General features: G+C 42.0%; 1 protein-coding gene across 7 annotated transcripts in view; it reads left to right on the forward strand.

Annotated features, from left to right (window-relative positions):
• ARHGEF37 (Rho guanine nucleotide exchange factor 37) overlaps positions 1-18,474 on the forward strand; it is a 110,148-nt gene that overhangs the window by 19,944 nt on the left and 71,730 nt on the right. Inside the window, exon 1 of one of the 7 annotated variants that reach the window (XM_060143954.1) lies at positions 919-1,071. The exons of 4 other annotated variants lie outside the window; for them this stretch is intronic. The gene's annotated coding sequence lies outside the window, so the exon portion shown is untranslated. 2 more of the 7 variants (XM_060143955.1, XM_060143956.1) reach the window with 2 other exon arrangements.

The raw sequence follows: 18,474 nt of genomic DNA on the forward strand, positions 1-18,474 counted from the left end.
AAGTTACTTTCATTTCTCTAGCCTCAGTTTTTCTCTCTAAGATGAGGATGATAATAGGTATACCTATCGTTAGAGAAGTTATGAATCTGATTGATGAGGAAATACAAATAAAATGTTTAGTACAGTACCTGGCACTGAGTAAGCAATATTACTAGTGCTATCACTAATAATAGTAATAACGTTCACATAATTAGACTAAGAATGAATATTAGAATTGGAGGATTTAGAAAAGTTAATCTAGTCCATTTATCACTCCATAAACAAGATTTGGTTGCCCTGATATGAAACTTTCTATACTTTTCGTAATGATCACTTTCAAGTGTGTGTTCATTATCAGACACGCCCCAAGGGGGCAGGGACCTTGTCTGTTATGTTGACTGCTGAATACTTGGTGCCTAGAACAGAGTCCCACTCACTACTCTGAGTCATAGAAAAGGCAACTGGGGTGCAGGGAGACTGGCAGATTTATCTAAGATTGCGCACAGGGCTCCCAAGAGAGCTAGGATAGGAACCCAGAAATCCTGGGCAGCCGGCACTCAGAATTAAAATCAAGGTCCAGCCCTAAAGTTTGGTGATTCGGGAAGGAGCACAGATATTCAGGGATCCTGGGGTCAACATTCCCACCGGATGGCCTAACTGCCGGTCCCTGTTTTGGTGCTGAGTAGCCCGAGGGAGGAGTAGGTGCCTAAATGAGAAGTCGCGGGTAGGTGGGTCACCGGGCGCAGCATTGACACCCACTTGCAAGGCTTCGCGCTGGCTGCGGGCCAGCGCACGGCAGTTGCTGCAGTCGCCGGGCCACCCCGGCTGGGACTCACTGCAGGGAGCGTCCAGTGGAAAACAACCTGCCTCCAGTTGGACAATTAACAAAGGCGAGAGCTGGGGCCGCGCCCTCTCGGCACACGCACATACGCGCAGCGTGGGCAGAGCCGCGCCCGCCCGCGCCCTCCCTAGGAACAGCGCGCGCAGGTCACAGCGCGGCGTGGGGTCGGGAGACCGGCGCCTTTCTTTCCCTGGCTGCGCAATCGCCGGGGCGGTCGAGCTCCTTCCGGCAGCTGGCACCTTGCGCGAGCGGTGAGTCTGCCCGGGTGATTGGGCCGGCAGGATAGGGCCAGGGAGGGTCGCGGGAAAACAGCTGCTGATCAGATCCGGAAAGGGAGGTTGGGGGAGCGCTGGAGCGACGACGCCGGTCCGGGTTGCTCGGTAGCTAGCTTTGTGTCTTGAGTCTAATGGGAATGCAAGCAACCTGATCCAGCTGATGCAAGCGGGTCAGTTTACAGGTGGAAAACTGAGGCCCGGAGAGGTAAGCTGGCCTGTCATTGTTTATCCCTCTGCTTCAGTGTAGCATTGGGGGCGACTTTTTAATGACTCCATATACGTTAAAACAATGGAATAATACAAACAATGGTTAAAAAAAATTCTTGACAAGGAAAGTATAATTATAAATAGGGAGTCAAGGCCAGGGGAAAAGAGAAAGGAAATCTGTGGTCCATAGGTGAGCTGCCTGGGCCAACAGCCCTCAGAGAAGTAGTGCCAAGACTAGGACTGGAAGCCAGAACTTACGACCCCTGCCGCGCTGCTCCCTGGACAGCGAGCGCCAGGAACTTAGAGAATTGGGAAGCTGACAGCCTGCCTAGGTGCTGGCTCTTAACCTTCTTGGGATCACTGACTCCTTAAAAGTCTGGGTCCCCTCCCCAGGGTTCATACATAATCTTGCACACAGTTTCCGATTTGACAGCAGGATGAAGCATTCCTGCTGTAAGGAATGACTGAAGGCTGGCACTCAGGCTGCGCTGTTTCGGAGCAGTTTATTTGCTCCTGTAAAGGGAGGCAGGTGAAGGAATGAGTTCCTGCTCTGAGTTCAGACAGCTTCCGATGCCCCTAGCTGCCTGATTTTGGACATATTTTTTAACCTCTCCAAGGCCCAGTTTTCTTTGTAAACTTGAGGTAAGATTGCTTCGTCTTTCATGTTGTTGTCGGACTACAGATGAACGTTGAGCCCAGTGCCCCGCTCGTAGTAGGTGCTCAATAAAAGGGCTGGCGCACACAAACCAGTGAGTCAAAGCCGTGCCAGTTAAGAAAGAGTGATGACCTGCGGGAAGTTGGGCTGTATCCGAAATAAAAGAAAAAAAAATTAAAAAATTTAAAACATGCAAATATAAAGTCAGCCCTATTATGACTTATAAGCGGCTGCACATACCTTGGTGATAGTAACCTAAATAAGAGTACACCTATTTAGAATAATGCCCAACACTCAATATTTGACCCTAGGTCAAATGCTGAAAGTAGAAACTACCAGACATTCTAACAAGGACAGATTATTGGGCCTCACATGCCCCTTTTGAATGGAGCCAGCATCTGTATAGTTGTAAATGAGAGGAAAGAGAAAGACATACATGGGAACCTGGGCGCCTCCCTAATCTTGCCCATAGATGGAGGCTCAGCTGAGATTCTGCCAGGGTACAGGAGTTACTTGGCAGTTGGCTCATATCCCTCTTGGATCAGCAGCTTGCTGTGGTAAACAGTGCCTTGGTTGATTCTGTTCTAGAACAAATAAATGGCTTTTTATTTAACTGATTGGGGGGGGTGTTTTGGGTGCTGTAACTGAAGCAAAATGGCATTTGTTGAGCTTAATTGTCCAAAGCCTGTTGCTTATTGACAGGCTTAAGCTCTTTAAAATCGATGGATCCAAAATTATGAGGAGAGGGCCTGGGCAGGCCTACTTATCTATAAAAGGAACTGCCCTTACCAAATACTGTGTTGTCTCCTTTCCCTACCATTTTAGGCCTTGCCAATAGAGACAGGGAAATATGGCTTAGGGCAAATAGCCGTTATTTAATTTGGGTTAAGACACACACTACCTGTCTGGTGGTTACATTCCTCTCTGTGTATTTATAAGGGGCAGTTTTTCCTCAGAGAGAGAAAGAAAGAGAGAATGTGTATGTGTATGTCTGGAACGTCTTTTGCCCTCTGTCTTCGTAACCTCAAACAGTCATTTCTCAACCCAGAGAAGTCCTTTTTCTGCAAGCTTGGTGATTTTGGCACATTCCTTTCCTTGCTAGCTCTGTTGCCTAAATTTGTTTCGCAGTAACTCTCTTAGAAAGTTTTTTTTTTTTGCAGTACGCGGGCCTCTCACCGTTGTGGCCTCTCCCGTTGCGGAGCACAGGCTCCTGACGCGCAGGCTCAGCGGCCATGGCTCACGGGCTCAGACACTCCGTGGCATGTGGGATCTTCCCGGACCGGGGCACAAACCCGCGTCCCCTGCATCGGCAGGCGGACCCCCAACCACTGCGCCACCAGGGAAGCCCAGAAAGTTTTTTTTGATTTGATCTTTAGGTTCCAAACTCTTGGTGTTCCATGGGACAACATAGAGCACACACAGTCATTCTCTTAGACAAAGGCTCTTACTTATTTGAAGGCAGTCCGTGTACCCCTTCTGTGCATTTGCCTCTCCAGACTCACTGTCTTCATTCCTTCAACTATTCCTTAGGAGGACAATAGTAAGAGCAGACTTTCTTAAGAAATCTACAGATCGCTTGTGTCAGAATTACCTAGGGGCTTGTCAAAATGCCCCATCTGTGACCTACTGAATCAGAATCTTCCAAGAGTGGGGGCAAGAATTTGCATGCCTGATAAGTGCTCCTGGTGGTTCTTGTGCACCTCTGGTTGCCTATGTGTGTGTTGGGGGGTAGGAGACTATTAATTATTTATACATTTCTGTATTGTTTGTCTAGTTATGTAATAAGTGAGAGCCTCTTTTGTAATTTTTTTTTTTTTGGCTGTGCCACATGACATGTAGAATCTTATTTCCCCAACCGGGGATTGAACCCACGCCCCTTGCAGTGGAAGGGCAGAGGGAAGTCCTCCTTTGTAATTTAAGCAAACAAACATAAAACCCATAATGTCCAAAGAGAATATATTGGTGGCAAATAAGCACTTGAAAAGATGTTCAAGATCATTAATCATTGGGGAAATGCACATTAAAACCACAAGCAGATAAAACTTCATACAAAGACTGGCTACATCAAGTGTACACTTCAAGTGTTGACCAGGTTGCCGGAACTCATACACTGTTGGTGGGAAAGTAAAATGGTACAACCACTTTTTAAAAGTATGACATTTTCTTTTAAAAGTATATACCTATCTGTGATCTAAACATTGCATTCCTAAAAAAAAAAAAGAAATGAAAAATAAGCATTGCATTCCTAGGTCCAGCTTTATTGTAATTGAGAAACAGGAAGCAACCAATTTTTTATCCAGTGCATAGATAAACTGTGGTATATTTATATAATATAATACTACACAGCAATAAAAAGTAATGAACTATTGATACATGCTACAACATGGATGAATGACAAAATAATTTTGTTGAAAGGAAGAAGCCAGACAAAAAAGTGAACATACTATATAATTACAGTTACATAAAATTCAAGGGGAGTTTCTGTCTCTTAGCTTACCTCAAACTTTGTTGTGGCTTCCAAGAGTTGGTGTCTAACTCCACTTGTAACAGTGTCATTGGCAATTTGATCACTATTCTGCCAGTGTTCATCTGTGCCATTCATTCATTAATTCAATTAATTGAGCACCTACTATGTGCTAGATCTAGAGTAGACACTAGGTGATACGTTGATGAATATAAGAAACATGGTCTTTGCCCTTGTGGAGCTTCTGCTCTATTGAATGAACCAGTAAAACAAATTGAATAGGAAACATAATTATTGGGGGAAAGGAGTGGTTCTTTGGAAGGGGGATGACGTTCAGGGAAGACTTGTCTGGGTTTCGACAGAGGAATAAAGCAGTCAATTTTATGTTCTTGAATGACCACTCTGGTGCTGTGTATGCATCCAGTCAGGAGGCTGTTTTGCTGATTCAGGAGAAAAATGGTGGAGATTTAGGCTCAGGTGGTCTTAGAGATAGGAAGCACCGAAAGAACTAATGGCTATCCTTAATGAAACAGGGCAGATCCCAGAGGTTGACACTGACCAACACTCTTTGAATTTGGTATTTTATCAGTTTTTAGTCCATATTATTGTCCTATTGCTTCCCCATCGCCACATCTTATTCCATTACCTCATCTTATTCCTTATTCGTAAGGATGTCACGAGAGACCAGCAGTACCTTCCTAGTCCAGTTACACTAGCCTGTGGTATTCCTTTGATCTACTGATCTAGTCAGCTTTCATTAAGGGAATGAGGATAGTCTGGCATGACTTGTTTGTCTTTTTTCTGTTAACCTATGCTGGCTCTCAGTGATGTCTGTTTCATAGACAGATGGTCTTTCCAAGGGCTGATAGACCATCTGTTTTAATCAAGTGGCAGAAACCCAACTCAGAGTGGTTTAGACCAAAGTGGGGTGGGGAATGAAAATGTGTTAGCTCACATTAAAAAAAAAAAATCCGAAGGGAATCAGTCTCCATCATGGTTGGATTAAGTAATGCCATCAGGGCTTAGTCTCATGGTCTCTCCATCTCTCAGCTCCACTTCTTTGTTATTAGCTGCATTGTCAGTTAGGCTCTGCTGTGTAGTTCGTATTACTTATTATTATCATCATGATTAACTATTCTCACCATCTGCTTGAATATGATCAGCCAAGTGTCCTTAGACAACTTCATCCCTCTGATCCACGGTCATGCTACTCTTTCCAGTTTAACAGTAATAGTAACAAAAACAACAGCTACCATTATTGAAAGCTCACCACGTAGCAGACACTCTGCTATACACTTTACATGGATTATCATATGAAATCTTATAACAACCCTATAAGGAAGGTTATATAATTATCCCAGGAAAGCCAGCTGATTGATCGCAGAATCAGAATTTGAAATCAGGTTTTCTGGCTCCAGGGTCTAGGCTCCTAATCTTCATAGTGACCCCTGCAGTCACTCTTTAGGGCTAAGAAGAGGAAAGCAAAGCCATCAAATGGAGTGCCTATTTTTTACTTTTTCTGAACATGAATGTTAAATTTTAGTTGGCAGTCATAGTAGGGGCAGAGCTGTGGAGGTTATTCTTACAATTTTGTTAATCCCAGATGCTTCTGTGTTTTAGAGTTCTGGAAGCTCTTTGTACAGGACCCACCACTCTGACTCTTGAATGTATCTTTATAAACGAGGCTCGTTAGCCAGGATCCCTGTGTGGCCATTCTCATTTCCATAGGTATTTCCTCCCTTTATTCTTCAACAGGGTCTTTTGTTAGCATGATGTTTAACTTCATCTTCAACAGTCTTCCCATGAACCCTAATCCCTAGAGGTTTTGCTTCCTTTTTTTCCCCTTAAATGTTTAAATTGACCTCCCTCTGTAACCTGGGGTGGGAGCCTGATGGATGTTCATCTTTTCTTGCCATGACATTTTGCCTTCTGAAAGAACTTTTAAGATGATGGTTTCACTTTCCTCTGGGATCTGCTTACTTCCATTCATTTCTTTCTTTCTTTCTTTCTTTTCTTTCGTTGTGTTGGGTCTTAGTTGCGGCAGGCGGGCTCCTTTGTTGTGGCTCAAGTGCTCCTTAGTTTCAGCACTCAGGCTCTTTAGTTGTGGCATGCAAACTCTTAGTTGCAGCATGCATGTGGGATCTAGTTCCCTGACCAGGGATGGAACCTGGGCCCCCTGCATTGGGAGCACAGAGTCTTAACCACTGAGCCACCAGGGAAGTCCCTGTCTCCATTCACTTCTTTTTTTTAAAGAGTAACCACCTCTTTTTTGTTGTTTGTTTTTTGTTTTTTGTTTTTTGCAGTATGCGGGCCTCTCACTGTTGTGGCCTCTCCCGTTGTGGAGCACAGGCTCCGGACGCGCAGGCTCAGCAGCCATGGCTCACGGGCCCAGCCGCTCCGCAGCATGTGGGATCTTCCCAGACAGGGGCACAAACCCGTGTCCCCTGCATCGGCAGGCGGCCTCTCAACCACTGCGCCACCAGGGAAGCCCTAACCACCTCTTTTTTTTAATATAAATTTATTTATTTATTTTTGGCCTTTGGTCCTCATTGCTGCATGCGAGCTTTCTATAGTTGCGGTGAGCAGGGGCTACTCTTTGTTGCTGTGCATGGGCTTCTCATTGCGGTGGCTTCTTTTGGTGTGGAGCACGTGCTCTAGGCATGCGGGCTTCAGTAGTTGTGGCATGCAGCCTCAGTAGTTGTGGCCTATGGGCTCTAGAGCACAGGCTTAGCAGTTGCGCACGGGCTCAGTTGCTCCACGGCATGTGGGATCTTCCTGGACTAGGGATCGAACCCGTGTCCCTGCATTGGCAGGCGGATTCTCAACCACTGCACCACCAGGGAAGCCCTCCATTCACTTCTGATTGGTCAGAATTAGGTTCACAGTATCATTTTCCTTGTTACTTCTGTCTTAAAAGGGGTGAAATCATCAGGATGTCCATAACATTTACTTAGTCCCTCTGCAAAACTTGGAGCAAATAACCAGATATTTTAAATGCCCTATCCTTACTGGGTATATACTCAGAGAAAACCATAATTCAAAAAGACACATGCACCCCAATGTTCATTGCAGCACTATGTTTTCAAAAATTTATTTATTTTATTTTTGGCTGCATTGGGTCTTCGTCGCTGCGTGCGGGCTTTCTCTAGTTGTGGTGAGTGGGGGCTACTCTTCGTTGCGGTGCATGGGCTTCTCATTGCGGTGGCTTCTCTTGTTGCAGAGCACGGGCTCTAAGTACACAGGCTCAGTAGTTGTGGCTTGCAGGCTCTAGAGCACAGGCTCAGTAGTTGTGGTGCACGGGCTTAGTTGCTCTGCAGCATGTGACATCTTCCTGGACAGGGCTCGAACCAGTCTCCCCTACGTTGGCAGGCGGATTCTTAACCACTGCACCACCAGGGAGACCCTCATTGTAGCTCTATTTATAATAGCCAGGTCATGGAAGCAACCTAAATGCGCATCGACAGATGAATGGATAAAGAAGATGTGGTGCATATATACAATGGAATATTACTCAGCCATAAAAAAGGAACGAAATTGGGTCATTTGTAGAGACATGGACATGGATGGACCTAGAGACTGTCATGCAGAGTGAAGTAAGTCAGAAAGAGAAAAACAAATATCATATATTAGTGCATATACATGGAATCTAGAAAAATGGTATAGATGAACCGGTTTGTAAGGCAGAAATAAAGACACAGATGTAGAGAACAAACATATGGACAGCAAGGGGGAAAGTGGTGGGATGAATTGGGAGATTGGGATTGACATATATACACTAATATATATAAAGTAGATAACTAATAAGAACCTGCTGTATAAAAAAAATAAAATTACAAAAATGAAAGAACCCTAGAGCCCTAGAACCCTAAATAAAACAAAACAACAAGAAACAAAAATTAAATGCCCTATCTTTATTGTAGAGCCCTTTTTTTCCCGCCTTTAACTTTGTATCCTCATAGTCCAGAAAAATGCTTGGCATGAAATAGCTACTCCAAATATTTGTTGAATAAATGTGTGAATGCCCAAATTATTCTGTGCGAGTGTGGACAGAGGAGGAGAGAGGAGAAGAGAATTAACTGTTTTATCCTATCCTATCCTAGAGTCAGAAGCAGTCACTGCATAACATTCAAGAAACATTTTTTGTTTTTAGTACCCGCTATGTGCTAGACTGATTTTAGTTCTTAATTGCTTATCGCAGGGCATCAAAGAGATCTCAGGACTGAGCATGGACTGGACTATATTGAAAGACATATTTTCCCAAATATGTTCTCCAAGACAAACCTCCTTATCAGACCAGACCAGGAAATGGAACAAAGGCACCCAGCCTGTTCTCCCAGGCTTTTAAGCTGCATTTGTCCTGAGAGTGTTGCAAAGATAGTGGATAACTTAAGCTATCTAATATTTCGTTTGTTTTTAACTTTTTACTTTGAAATAAGTATAGGTCAGCATGAAGTTCCAAGGATAGTACAGAGAGGTTATGTGTATCTTCACCAGGTTCCTCCAGTGGTTACGTCTTATCTCAATAGCAGGAAAACCAGGAAATTGGCATTGATATAATCATGTGTTTGATTGTTAGATGTTGTTTTATCACGTGTGTGGATTTCTGTAACCACCATTTCAATTAAGATGCAGATCTATTCTATCACCATGAAGTTCTCCCTGTGCTGTTCCTTTATTGCCACACCCAGGTGCCCACCACCCTCATCCCTAACCAAGTGACCACTAATCTGTTCTCTGTCTCTATAATTTTAGATGCTTTATAAATGATCACACAGTAAGCTTTTCAGGTTGTTCTGTTTTCAGGCAGCACAACTGGATGGTTCTTGAGGGTATCAATAGTTCATCCCTTTTTATTTCTGAGTATTCTGTGACCTTAGATATACAACTTTTTTTTTTTTTAGCCATCCACCTATTAAATTCACTTAATAAAACAACATTTTGGTTGTTTTCAGTTTTTAGCTATTACAAATAAAGCTTTGACGAACATTCGTAGACAGGTTTTTATATAGGCATAAGTTTTCTTCCTCTGGAATAGATGCCCTGGGGTGTGATTGCTGGTAAGTGTATGTTTAGTTTTTAAAGAAACTGACAAACTATTTTCTAAAGTAACTGTACCATTTTACATTCCCATCAGCAATGTATGAGAGATCCAGTTTCTCCGCATCCTTGCCAACATTTTGTATTATATAATATTTTGGGGGGTAACAGCTTTATTGAGATATAATTCACATAATATAATTCACCCTTTTTTTTGGCCACGCCGCATAGCATGCGGGAACTTAGTTCCTGACCAGGGATTGAACCTGCGCCCCCTGCAGTGGAAGCGCAGAGTCTTAACCACTGGACTGCCAGGGAAGTCCCTAATTCACCCATTTAAAGTGTACAAATCAATGGTTTTTAGTATATTCACTGAATTGTGCAACCATCACCACTAATAAGTTTAGAACATTTCACCATCCCCAAAAGAAACCCAGCTACCACACTCCAAATCATTATCCCTTCAGCCCTGGAAACTACTAACCCACTTTCTATTTATGTAGATTTGCCTATTCTGGACATTTCCTATAAATAGAATCATCAAGTACGTGGACCTTTGTGGCTAACTTCTTTCATTAGTGTAATGTTTTCAAGACCCATTTATGTTATAGCACACATTAGTAGCTCATTCCTTTTCATTGCCAAATAATATATTTTTAAAGAAATAAAAATGTGTTTCTTTCCATTACATGGGCTGTAAACTAAGAGAATAACAAAATGCTGCTACGGAGAAGTTCTGCCAGGCCTGCTTGGAGGTCTGGATTGCAGTTAACCTAAGTGCTATTTTAAATATTTAGCAGTTCTCTGTGAAGTATTATTTATGTTTTTTGTTTATTTAGCAACAGTTCTGAGTAGTGGAACCTGAGTAGCTCTCCTGAAATCCTATTGGGATCTTTCTAGAAAAGCAGTGCACTGGGTGATGAATGTCAGTGATTCGGGCCAGGGACAGGTCAGCAGGCCAAAGGCAGCATTCAGGAGCTGTACTAGAGCTGTGCATCAGATATGTTCCAGGATCTTTCTGGGCCTTCTGCCTTCTGAACAACCTTGCTCTCGCCAAGCACCTGTATATAAGCACTGATCCATGGGTCAGTGCTTATGACCCAGGACAGAAACTTCTGCTACTAATACATGAAAAGGACCATTTATATATGCAAATACATATTCGTATATGTATCAGCATTGTGAGAGAGAGAGGAAGACACATGGTGCTCATCTTGTCTCCAAGAGCTTTGTGTCTAGCCAGGAAGATGAGGCATAGCCCTAAGTAACCTGAGTACAAGGCTGAATGGGATGCATGTCACTTTAAATATTAGGAAATATTTTAACCGTCCAGAAAAGAACAAAGAGCAAAACAACAAATGCCCATGTTCTTACTACCTAGCTTTGTTTAATTTGAACATTTTTGACATATTTGCTTCAGTTTTTTAAAAACCAAATAAAACATCTCTGATACTCAGCAATGAAAAGGAAGGACCTATTGATAACACACAACAGCTTACATGAATCTCCAAGGAATTACTCTGATTGAATAAAGTCAGTCCCAAAAGGTTATGTATTATATGATTCAAATATACATACTGTGTGATTTACATACATTCTTTTTTTTTTTTAAAGCTTTTATTTATTTTTTTTATTTATTTATTTTGGCTGTGTCACGCGGCTTGTGGGATCTCAATTCTCTGACCAGGGATTAAATCCTGGCCACGGGAGTGAAAGTGCCGAGTCCTAACCATTAGACCACCAGGGAACTACCTACATACATTCTTGAACTGACAAGAGTATAGAAATAGAGAACAGATTCTTATTTGCTGGGGGTTAAAGATGGGATGGGGCTGGACCCAAGTGGGTAAAAAGGCAACATGAAGGATCCTTAAGATGGAACTGTTCTGCATCTTGACTATATTGGTGTCAACAACTTGGCTGTGAGATTGTACTATAGTTTTGCCTAATGTTGTCACTGGGGAAGTTGGGTAAAGGATACACAGAACCTCTGTATTATTTCTTACAACTGCATGTGAATCTCTAATTATCTCAGAATTAAAAGGTTAACTTAAAAAGCCCCTCAGATACCATTAAGTCCCCTTTGCTACTCTCCCCAATTCTATTCCTCTAGCTCCCTTTCCAGAGGTCACTTTTATCCTGTGTGGATGGAAATAATCAATAAACAAAATATAATAGGAATAAAAAAGAGTTTTATTTGGGCTAAACTGAGGACTATAGCCTGGGAGACAGCCTCTCAGATAACTCTAAAGAGCTGCTCCAGAGAAGCATGGTTTTCAGCACAGTTTTACATTATTATGTCGGAACAAAGAACATCAAACAAGTCAGGAATATATTCCTTCAGGGTTTCAAAAAACAGATCAGCACGTACACAGTGAGTCAGTATGACTTTGGCTCCTGGGAAAGGAGTCTTATCATCGAAGCAGCACCAGCATTGGTGTTCTAGGAAAGGAGGCATTTAATCTTTATTTTTAACATGGACATTCTTTACTTGTGATCATTGTGCCCTTTTCTTTAATAATTAAAGCAGATATGACAATGTATGTCAGATAGGCCACAAACAGGCTGTTTTAGTTAGCGGAAAATCAAGTTAAATCATGTATAAGCCAGAATGACTTTGCTATACCTCAATACGTGAAAATTTCTTTAATCACTGGGATTTATTGCTAACCACTTCCATGAAAAATTTAATACCTGTGCTACATGTGTATGTGTCCCTAAACAATATCTAGCATTGTTTCACATATTTTAAACTTTTAAAAACTTTTAAATTTTATTTTTTTCTTTTCACATTTTAAACTTTTAAAAATAGTGTCATACTCTGTATATCCTTCTGGGACTTGTTTATATATATTTTTTCCTGTTTACAGTGTTTGTGAGGATATCCATATTGATACACGAATCTATAGTTTATTTACTTTCAGTGTTGTTCAGAATTCCATTATATGGCTATACCACAAGTTATTTATCTACTTTCATTTGGGCTTTTAGTTTTTTTCTAATTTTTTGTTATTTCAGCAGTGCTGCAATGAGCATTCATGTCTACATTTCTTGTGTGTATGTGGAAAGTTTCTTGAAGGCGAGGTATACCTAGGAGTAGAACTCCTTGGCCTGACTGTGTGAATTTTCAACTTTTCTAAATATTGCCAAGTTGCTCTTTAAGATGGTTGCAACAATTCACATTATCGTACCAGTATATGAGATTTCCCATTCATCTGCAGTCCCACCAACATTTTATTTTATTTTCATATTTTGCTGATCTCTTGGGCATGGAATGGTATCTCATTGTGGTTTTGTTTTGTTTTGCTGCACCACACAGCTTGTGGAATCTTAGTTCCCTGACCAAGGATTGAACCTGGGTCCTCAGCAGTGAAAGCATGGAGTCCTAACCACTGGATTACCAGAGAATTCCCTCACTAGGGTTTTAATAATTCGCATTTGCCTAGTTAAGAGTGAATTGAACATCTTTTCATTTGCATATTAGCCATTTAAATTTCTTCTTTTGTGAATTAACTTTTCGTGCTGGTATTAGCCAGGATTTAGTTGGAGATAACACGAAACATTCTATTTTAACCAGAAAGGGATTTAAAAGAGGGTCTTGGGACTTCCCTGGTGGTTCAGTGGTTAAGAATCTGCCTGCCAATGCAGGGGACACGGGTTTGATCCCTGGTCCAGGAAGATCCCACATGCCGCAGAGCAACTCAGCCTATGTGCCACAACTACTGAGCCCGTGCTATAGAGCCCACAAACCGCAACTGCTGAGCCCACGTGCTGCCACTACTGAAGCCCGCACACCTAGAGCCCGTGTTCCACAACAAGAGAAGCCACTGCAGTGAGAAACCCGTGCACCTCAACAAAGAGTAGACCCTGCTTGCCACAACTAGAGAAAGCCTGTGCACAGCAACGAAGACCCAGCGCAGTCAAAAATAAATAAATAAAAATTAAAAACGTAAATAAATAAAAGAGGGTTTTAAGAGCTTACCAAATTGGTGGAAGGCCTGGAGAAGCAGTCCACAGAATGGGCCTTAGGGATGAGTCCCAGGGACTTCCTTGGTGGTCCAGTGGTTAAGACTCTGCACTCCCAATACAGGGGGCATGGGTTCAATCTCTGGTTGGGGAACTAAGATCCCGCATGCTACATGGTGCGGACCCCCCCCCGCAAAAAAAGTAATAATACAATAATACAGCTCCAAAGCTGCTCCAAAGAAGCCACTACCCTCTGTAACAATACAGAAACTGAAGAATTGGGAAGCTGCTGCCCCTACTGCTGGCTTCAAGATTCTATGACTTTAGCTACAATCTGTTGCCAGAACTATTAATTTCAGAACAATGCAGTACCTGCCCCATTAAATAGTTACTTCAAGCAACACTTCTCTTCCTACTTATGTAATTTCTAAATTCTGGCTCACATGAGATCATCTGATTGGTGGAATCTTACAATCTTAGCTGCAAAGGAGTCTGGAAAGCTGGGTTTTAGCTCTCCAGTTTCAGCATTACAGCAAGATCTCATAGGAGGAGGTTAAAATTTACACTAAATGAACTTAAACACTGTATTTGCAACCATATCCTTCGTCTATTTTTCTTACAGGTTGCCTTGTTTTAATGATTCATAGAAGTTCTTTATATAGTCTAGGTATTAAACCTTTGTCGGTTGTATTCACTACAAATATCTTCTGATCTAAGGCCCCTCTTTTCCTTTTTATTTTAGAATTGTTATGAACAGAACATTCAAATATTATTGTAGTCAGATTTATCAATTTTTTCTTTGGGGGTTTGTACATTTTATGTCTTGTTGAAAAAAATTCTTCTTATCTAGAGAGTTTAAAAATATTTTCCCATTTTCTTCTAAGAATTTAGAGTTTCACATTTAACATTTAGGTTTTTAATCCATCTGGAGTTTATTTGGTGTGTGCTGTGGGATTGCATTTGTTTATTTATTTTTTATAGGGGAGGCCAGTTATCTCATGGACCATCCTTTTCCCAGTGACTTATAATGACACTTACGTCATATATCAAATTTCCATATTTACTATGGTCTGCTTCTGGGCTCTCTAATCTGTTCTACTGATCTGTTTGCCCCTGTGTCAATATAATACTTTAAAATTATTATGACTTTCAAATGTATCTAGATATCTGGTAGGACAGGCCCCCCCACCTTGTTCTTCAGAATTGCCTTAGTCATTCTGAGCCTTTTTGTCCATATATATTTTAGAATCATTGTATTATGTTCTACTAAAAAAATCCCCAAACCCCCAAACCCTATTGGGAGTTTTATTGAAATTGTATTGAATCAGTTTGGGTCAATTTTCATCTTTATGATATTAACTTTTCCTATCCATGAACATAGTGTATCTCTACTTGTAACTAGTTCTTTTTTGTGGTTTTGTTTTTGTTTTTATTTTTTCAGGCTGTGCGGTGTGGCTTGTGGGATCTTAGTTCTTGACCAGGGATCAGACCTGGGCCCCCTGCAGTGGAAGCTCAGAGTCCTAACCACTGGACTGCCAGGGAATTCCCAGCTAGTTCTTAAATATATTTAGATAAGTGTTTATAATTTTCTTCATAAAGATCTTGTACATCTTTTTTTTTTTTTTGAATGCGTAGCTTGTGAGACCTCAGTTCCCCAACTAGGGATTGAACTTGGGCCACGGCAGTGAAAGCCTGGAATCCTAACGACTAGGCCACCAGGGAACTCCCCATCTTTTGTTAAATTAAGATATTTAGGAAGGAATAAATATTATGTGTTATTATTAAATCTTTTTATTATTATGCTGCTATTTTTCCTTAAATTGCACTCTTAAAAATTGTTGTTGGTATATACAGGAATATGATTTATTTTTGAATATTGATCTCCAGCAAAATTGAGGAATTCTCACTTTTTCTTACATTTAGTTTTTAGTTCACTTCAAAGCTGTAATTTAAAGAGACGGATAGTTCTACATCTGTGATGAGAAAGAGAGACAGATGATTCTGCAACATTTGTTATGAAAAGCAGCCTGTCCTCTTCTCTTTCCTGCTCCAGCCACTACCAGGCAATTCCTTCTGTTGTTTTCAGCTGATTGTTTTATAACACATATATACTGCTATTTCTTGAGCTTTCGATTTAGACATTGTTCTTTAATTTCCACTATGGATGATGAGGCTTTAGCTCATTTTTTCTCCCTCTCCATCACCCTGTCCTCTCGGTACATAATATGAATTAGATCACTTGTATTATTACTTGTGTGGATTCTATTTATAACTGAATCGGGTAGTGACACATAATTTTATCTTTTCTGCACAATTTTTTTAATAAAAATTGTTATAACAATTGTTTTTTTGTTTGTTTGTTTTTTGCGGTACGCGGGCCTCTCACTGTTGTGGCCTCTCCCGTTGCGGAGCACAGGCTCCAGACGCGCAGGCTCAGCGGCCATGGCCCACGGGCCCAGCCGCTCCGCGGCATGTGGGATCTTCCCAGACCAGGGCACAAACTCGTGTGCCCTGCATCGGCAGGCGGACTCTCAACCACTGTGCCACCAGGGAAGCCCGTAACTATTGTTTTTATTTGTTGGTTTGTTTCTTAGTTTCGTATGTCTTATCTGTGTAATTTAAAAAAAAAAAACATTTATTTATTTAGGCTGTGCCGGGTCTTAGTTGTGGCATGCAGGATCTTTAGTTGCAGCATGCAGGCTTCTTAGTTGCAGCATGCTGACTTCTTAGTTGCAGCATGCGGACTCTCAGTTACAGCATGTATGCGGGATCTAGTTCCTGAGCAGGGATTGAACCCAGGCCCCCTGCCTTGGGAGTGCAGAGTCTTACCCACTGGACCACCAGGGAAGTCCCCGTCTGTGTAATTATGCCTACATAAGGACCATATTCTCTACTGATTCAATAAATTTGTTCTCAAGACATTCTAATACTCTAGCGCAGATTGTTTGCTGTCTGTCACCAACAGTCAAACTCAGAATTTCATTTCACCTATCCTAGGTATTTCCTCAGCCTCTCTCACATATTAGATCACCAGTTCCCTGTATCTTGTATCGTGATTTCTTTCTTTATTTTGGTGGAACATAGTTTCCTGACAAGGAAACTATAAGGTAAATTCTCCAGGACTTCAAGGTTCTGAAATTTCCTCTCAGTGTGTTTAGATGTGATTTTTTTTTTTTAACTTATCCTGCTTGGGACTTGTACTTCCTAGACCTAAGAATTCATATCTTTTATAAATTCTGGACAATTATGAGTCTCATCTCTTCATATATTGCCTCTTCTCACTCTGTTTATTCTTGTCTTCTGGAACACAGATTTGGTACATGATCTTATTTCAATATCCAGATCCCTTAATTCTCTTTCATATTTTCCATGATTTTCTCTTTCTTTTTAGCAGTCTGGATAATTTCTTTGGATCTATCTGCCCCTTTACTATTTCTCTTTCCTGAGTGTTTAAACTGTCCATTTAGTTTTTAATGTCAAAGACTAAATTTTTAATTTCTGTAAGTTTTGCTTGGTGCGTTTTTTTTGTTTTGTTTTGTTTTGTTTGCGGTACGCAGGCCTGTCACTGTTGTGGCCTCTCCCGTTGCGGAGCACAGGCTCCGGACGCGCAGGCTCAGCGGCCATGGCTCATGGGCCCAGCCGCTCCGCGGCATGTGGCATTTTCCCAGACCGGGGCACAAACCCGTGTCCCCTGTGTTGGCAGGTGGACTCTCAACCACTGCACCACCAGGGAAGCCCTGCTTGGTGCTTTAAAAAATCATACCGGGGCTTCCCTGGTGGCGCAGTGGTTGAGAATCTGCCTGCCGATGCAGGGGACACAGGTTCGAGCCCTGGTCTGGGAATATCCCACATGCCACGGAGCAGCTAGGCCCGTGAGCTACAACTACTGAGCCTGCGCGTCTGGAGCTTGTGCTCCACAACAAGAGAGGCCGCGACAGTGAGAGGCCCGCGCACCGCGATGAAGAGTGGCCCCTGCTTGCCACGACTAGAGAAAGCCCACATACAGAAACGAAGACCCAACACAGCCAAAATTAAAATTAATTGATTAATTAATTAAAAAAAAAAGAAGTAAAGCAAACCAAGTAAAATTCAAAAAGAAAATCATACCGGTCTTTATTTTTTGTACATGTTTTCTTTTCCTGCTTATTTTATAGTTTCTATTTGATAGTTTGATTATCTGATGTTCTTGGGTCTAATCCTGCTCTTTGTTGTCTCTGATGATGTGCACTTACACTGGAGTTCTTGTAATTTTGGATTTTAAGCTCATCTTCAGGACAGGGTTATCCCTTGGAGTACCATGTGGCCTAGGTTAAGGATGTGTCCTCCTGGAGACATTTTATTTTTTCTGTGGGTACTCATAGTAGCACTATTCCAGGACTTGTTTTTTTGTTTATTTATCAGCATTGAGCTCCTTGGACCACATGTGTAGTATACATCTGAACCTACAACCCAGTGAAAGCAGGCCTGTTGTTATGAATTTTCAGAAAGGACTTTTTCATTTACTCAGGACCCAAGCCAAGATGCAGCAACATCTTTGTCATCTTCTGTGTGGGTAGGGAGACTTTTTTTTCTAATCCACCATTTCACTGGCGTGCTTGAGGGATCCCAGTTCTGGAGAGAAGCTTGCTTCCTGATTCTGCCTGGGCACTGATGCCCAAGTCTCTGGATCACAGAGCTGGGCAGTGCCCTCTTCCCTGCCCATCCTGTCCACTTTGGCTACAGCTGCATCAGCTTAGCTGCTCCTGATCTGGTTTTCAGCTCCCTGTTTGGGGATCCCTGCTGATTTCCTTTACTTTCTTTTTTTTTTTTTTTTGATTTATTTATTTTTGGCTGCTTTGGGTCTTCGTTGCTGCGTGCAGGCTTCCTCTAGTTGCGGCGAGCGGGGGCTACTCTTCGTTGCAGTGCACAGGCTTCTCATTGTGGTGGCTTCTCTTGTTGTGGAGCACAGGCTCTAGGTGCGCGGGCTTCAGTAGTTGTGGCTCATGTGCTCTAGAGCACAGGCTCAGTAGTTGTGACGCACGGGCTTAGTTGCTCCGCGGCATGTGGGATC

The sequence above is a fragment of the Lagenorhynchus albirostris genome, chromosome 3 (genome assembly GCF_949774975.1).
Source record: "Lagenorhynchus albirostris chromosome 3, mLagAlb1.1, whole genome shotgun sequence".
Taxonomy (NCBI): Eukaryota; Metazoa; Chordata; class Mammalia; order Artiodactyla; family Delphinidae; genus Lagenorhynchus; species Lagenorhynchus albirostris.